This window comes from Polistes canadensis, unplaced genomic scaffold (genome assembly GCF_001313835.1).
Source record: "Polistes canadensis isolate GaletaPanama2010 unplaced genomic scaffold, ASM131383v1 scaffold_18, whole genome shotgun sequence".
NCBI classification, from domain to species: Eukaryota; Metazoa; Arthropoda; class Insecta; order Hymenoptera; family Vespidae; genus Polistes; species Polistes canadensis.
In genome coordinates this window covers 1,244,845-1,250,844 of record NW_014569565.1, presented here as the reverse complement: position 1 = coordinate 1,250,844, position 6,000 = coordinate 1,244,845, and the positions used below count along the sequence as shown (strand labels likewise).

At 34.4% G+C, this 6,000-nt stretch overlaps 1 protein-coding gene across 2 annotated transcripts in view; it reads left to right on the top strand.

Moving 5' to 3' along the window:
- The window catches only part of LOC106793760 (transcription factor SOX-5), a 200,436-nt gene that overhangs the window by 43,966 nt on the left and 150,470 nt on the right, over positions 1 to 6,000 (top strand). The gene's annotated exons all lie outside the window — the stretch shown is intronic.

Sequence of the window (6,000 nt, the reverse complement as noted above, 5' to 3'; positions counted from 1 at the left end):
AACGTTTTTTTATTTTAGTTTTAATATGTTATGTCCTAACGTTATTAACTTCGTTATATTATTTATACCAGCAAGATTCGACATATTCGGTTAATTTTTAATTCTATACATTTAGTGTTTTTAATTTATTTACATTGAATTAGTTGAATATTTTTAAGTTTAATAATATTAATTTCTAGTTTTGTTTTAATATATAGATTAATATATACAGAAGGTGATATTATAATAATATTAAACGTTTTTTTTTATTTTACTTTTAATATATTCCTTTTAAGAAAATAATTTGTTTTAATTATTTGTCCTAATTGTATAGGTTTTATACTTGTTATACTATGTTGTATTAAATATTGCCGATATATAATAATAAGAAATAATAATATAAAATCAAGAAAATAAATTCGCGAAAGTATACGCAAAGTTATATAGCTATAGGTTCGCAATCGTAAAGTAGATCGATTTAACTTAACGACGATAGGATAGGTTTTCCCGGTTAGAATCTGTAAGAGAAATAGGGTGGTCGGGGGTGGAGGTGATGGTGGTGGAGGAAGAGGAGGTGGAGGTGGAGGTGGAGGAGGTGATGGCCGCACACGTTGGAGATACTCGTAGAACGAACGAAACGTTTTACTCGGCCGTTCGCCAGCAGTCTCGTCACGATCGAGCAATTTCACCGGATGCAATAAGTAAGCCATTTCCCTGAGCATTTTTCTCAGTGATCAGTCAATGACGGCTAATCCGTTGGTTATTATCTTGTTCTTTTTATCTTACGGCTTCTCTTTCTGTCTCTTTTATTTTTCTCTTTTTATTTATTTCCCCCTTTTTTTTCTTTCTTTCTCTCTTTCTCTTTCTGTACGCGTTACAATTTAGCGAGATACATCGTTTAAAGATCAAGAAATGAGAAAAAAAAAAACGTCAAACGCGCGGGAATTTGTTGAGTAACGACGCAACAACAGTAGTAGTCGGTGGTTGTTACTGACGAGTTCCAACCATTAAAAGTCGTCGTATATTTCACATATTTTTTTTTTATTTTATTTTCTACGATTTTTTTCCCCCTAATAAAATACCGACGACGCGTCGCGAGAAAATGATATTTGATTATTTTTATTACTATTATTATTAATATTATTATTACTACTGTCGCTGTTGTTATTATTATTATTAATATTATTGTGTTTTTACTTAGTCTCTCGCGACATAAATTATTATTCACTGTTGGTAAGATTATTATTTAGTCGAAAACGACACTACGAACGTTTAATTTATTTTCAACTTATAGATAGATATAGTAAGTATCTAAGTAAAATCTTCACCGTAATTGTTTGTTTGTTCTTTCTTTTTTTTTTTTTGTTTGTTTGTTTGTTTGTTTGTTTTTTTTCTATTTCATTTTTTCGTATTTTATATAGTTTTACCATAAGTTTCTACAATAATCATATGTCAACGACACCAACATCCCGATCGTAAATTAACGCTTATTCGAATGTATCCTTTCCTCTTTAGTTATTACCATCGACTTTTCTCAATACGCGTCCTTTTCTAGGATATGATACTTAGAACATCATAGAAAATAGCGCGATATTTTTCACCTTACGAGCTTAAACGAGCGACGTTTATTACGAGCTTTATCGCGATTTAAACGTTACCAATGAAAAATATGAAGAACCGGTAGGGAATAGTTAAATGTACGTTTACACATAGAAAATATATAGAAAAAGAAATAAAAAGAAAGAAAGAAAGAAAGAGACAGGGCAAACACGTCAATGAAATTCGCTCGTCTCTATGCCATCGTATACACACACACACACACACATATATGTATATCTATAGATATAAATATATACAAACATATTTATTTGTATACACACTTATATACATATATATGTATATATGTAATATTTGTATACACATATGTATATATATATGTATGTATATAAGTAGATGGTACGTTTGGTACGTATGTACGTGCATCCGTCCAATTATCAACGATACGTCGTGGCATTCGCTTCGTGGTTAGGTAAGCGCGCCGGTGCAAAACGAGGCGAGTGACGAGGGTCTTAATATCCTTGGAATAAAAATAATTTTTCTCATTAAATAAAAGCGGCAAGATCGGTAGCCGCGACAATTGGCAATTTAATTAAATATCATTACGCTACATTTGCCGACTAAACGGCACATGTTAAACCGATGGAAATATCTCATGTGGAAACGACCGTTACTATAACGAGAGAACACGCCGAATGGAATTGTCGTGAATTCCAGATAGCTGCGGATAAATAATCCTCTTTACGATATATATATATATATATTTTTTTCATTAAGAATACCTATGTATTTTCATCTCTTTTCTTTTCTTTTTTTTTTCTTTCCTTCCTTTCTCTTCTTTCCTTCTTCCTTTCTCTAGTTTTTCTTTTTCTTTCTTATTTCATTCGTTCTAACGTTATCGATAAATATTTTATCCTATGATAAAAATTGTGTTGAAGTGTGTTTCCTGTAAATATATATATATATATATATCAGTTAAGAATTTGAAATTATTTTATTTATTTTCATTTTATATTAAAACATTCTCCGAGGACTGTGGGAGAGAGGGAAGGGAGATTTTGATTAAAAGATTTCACGAGTTAGTGCTCGTTAAAATATCGCGTAGGAAATAGACGACATATTTTAATATAAATATAAACCCGTAAGAAGAGACGACGAGAGAATAATTGATAGAATCTTCTGATATTGTTCCCGTTATAAATATTATTTCATACGAATTAATGTGCTGAAACTATCAAGAAAATATCGTAAAACTTTATCTCTATTCGTTATTTTCTTTTTATTCTTACATATGTAAATAGTAAAATGTAGTAAATTAGGTAAGCAAATAATCGAGAATTCTCATTCCGTTTTTGTTTCATATCCATTACCGATTCTCTCAAACTATATAAACTCGTTTGTATACATGCATGTGTATACTAGCTAATCATATCATTCCTAAAGTTAATTGAACGTTCGAAATGTTCCGCGTCATTTATTGTAAATTTTACGTTGATCTTTTTTCTTTTTTATCTACCCCATACTTATACCATAGAAATCTAATCTAGTCCTATTCTGATGAAAATAATCTAATATCATAAAATCAAATATAAATTTGTATCAATCCCAATTGACTTTTCCCTCTCTCTCTCTCTCTCTCTCTCTCTCTTTCAATTTCTGTTTTTTTCTAAGAAAAATAAAAAGGAAATCGAAAAGATTTAAAAACACTTTTGAATCGTATTTTCACTGACTTTTGGAGTCTGAAAGACATCGTCGAAGAAGGAGAAGAATAAGAAGAAGAAGAAGAAGAGTCGTTCGTCGTTCTGGACTCGTTTCTCTTCCAATTATCATCGAACCGCAACACCTGCGGCGAGTTCTCGTCGAAAAAGAAAGGAACGACGTTAATGTCCTTACGCCGTCGGTGCATTGTTCTGGTTAAATGGGGCGAAAGGAAGACAGACGGACGGACAGAGAAGAGAACAAAAAAGAAATGAAAGGGCGGCCCGGGGTAGGGGGATGAAGGGAGAGACAAAAACGATACAGTAGTGAGAGTAAAAGAGAAAAAGATAGCGGTGGTAAGAAGGTAACAGCGATAATCACCGATGATGCCAGTGCTCGTTGCTACCGACGACGGTGCATCTGCATACAAGTGCAAAAGGGGGAAAAGAAAAAGCGGAGAAACAGATAGAAACAGAGTGAAAAAGATAGAGGCGGGTAGAAAAGAAAAAAAGGCGGTCGGTGACAACGGGTAAGGGAATCACTCCATAAATGTAAACTTGAAACGAGCGGAGTAAAAAGTATCAGGAGAGTCGTGCATCCTCGTAGGGCCGAAGGGCTGTTTGTCTGGCTAGAACCTGGAACGAGCACCCTCCTCCTCCTCCTCCTCCTCCTCCTACTGCTACTCCTACTCCTCCTCTTACTATTTCTCTTCTTCTTCTTCTTCTTCTTCTGCTTCTTCATCTTTTCTCTTTCTTCTGTTCTTTTTACTCTCGTCTACTAAATTATCTATCTATCTTGCTGCAATACAAAAGTCAAAAATACTGTTAAAAAATATTCTTTATGTCGGTGTACTCTTTATATCGAAACGGTAACGATTTAATTTGAATAAATAAAAAATCGTTTAAACTCTATTGTACAAACAAATTGTTTTTATTCCAATAAAGAATTTCTGATATAATATAAAAAAAAGAAAGTATAATTATATATTATATATCGAATAAATTAAAATAGTGATAATAAATTGCATTTTATATTCGCTTTCGATAAAAAGGGGAAAAAAAATACCGTGAAATTAATAGAAGTGAGGAGAAGGAGGGAGAGAGAAAGGGGGGAAGTAAAAAGTAGAATAGGTAAAACATGGGTGTGTCACTGGATGAAATCTTTATATACGATAAAGTCTTTCTATATAATATTATGTTTAGTGAAAGAAAGTCAGATTCTTACGAAGAATCTTTATTTTCTAAACACGCGTGAATAATTAACTTCGAATACGAGGAACGGGTCTCTCTCTCTCTCTCTCTCTCTTTTTCTTGTCTTGCGTCCAGTCTTTTCTCTTTGCACACTTTATTAACTCTCTAGTCCGAACGCGCGAGAAAATCTTCGAACAGACGACTTATTGTGCTTTAAACGAGCTACAGAGAGAATTTCTTCGTCGTGGTACGCGTCGTTTGTTGCTTTCCTTTTTCTTCCTCATCGATATCCCTTCCCCCACTCCTATCCCCCCATCTTCCCTATGGCTTCTCGTAAACTCTCCGTTCAACCGAACAAACTATACTATACTATCCACCCACCACGAACTTCCTTAATTCTCATCATCCAAAGAAGATGAGACGAGTTTTGATCTAACCATAGAATATAACGAGTTAGAGTCGTTTTTTTTTTTGTAACATTTTTGGATTTCATTGGTCACATATTTGACATAACAAATCAAAGAGAATGTATCCTTTATTAAGTAATAGGGAAAAACTTCGTAAGCTTACGTTAAAGTGAATAATATCAATGAAAAAGGGAGAAAGAGATAGAGAGAGAGAGAGAGAAAAAAAAAAATAAAAAAAAAATAAAAAGAAATCCCAATGGGTCAACCTCTTAACCCGTAATCACCGTCCACCTCTGACGAGTCAATTAAAATAATAGATACTTTAAGATCGACAGAAGTGATTTATAGTATCTCTCCGTGGTCCACCCTTTCCTTTTCCACAGCGGGATAGGACCAGGGTATACTAATAGGAAGATAGATTCGAGATCTTCGTAACAAGAGAGTGGGAGAGAGAAAGAGAGAGTGAAAGAGAAGGAAGAAGAGAAGGAGGAAGGGTGAGTGGGATGGAGGGGAGAATGTATTTAGTTGGCTACCTCTTTCTGCAGAGATAAAGATCGAGATTCACTCACTAACTCACTAACTCACTCACTCACTCAGTCACCCGAATCTCACTCGTGCGACAAAAAGTCGTCGGGTGACGACGCGTAATCGTTTTACATTCGACCTCGGCGTTCAGATGCAGCTTGTAATTTAAAAGGACTCCGTTTAATGACCGCTTCGTACCTTGGCCGGTGTCTCCTCGTGCACTACGTACCTACCTACCAACCTTCCCTACCTTCCCTACCTTCCCTACCTAGCTACCTACCTACCGACCAACCTACGTTTCTTTATCGTGTTCTCGCTTTTCGAAGAATGGACGTTCATCGGTATGGATTTATTCGGAACGTCTGGTAATGTCCTACGTTGCTAGAATTTCGTATGGATAAGATAGGGAAGGTATGGGAGGCGGAGGAGAAGGTGGGAGTGGGGTGGGGAGGAAAAAAAAACTACATCAATTTATTTCAATAACATATTCTATAATGATAGTAGAGAAAGAATCGGATAAATTTTTTCTGCGATTAACTATTAATGTTAAACGTTAAACGAACAAATCAATTTTTTATCGATTCTAAAAAGAAAAAGAAAAAGAGAAAAAAGAAGACTTCATTCGAACGAAGAGTATTATTATA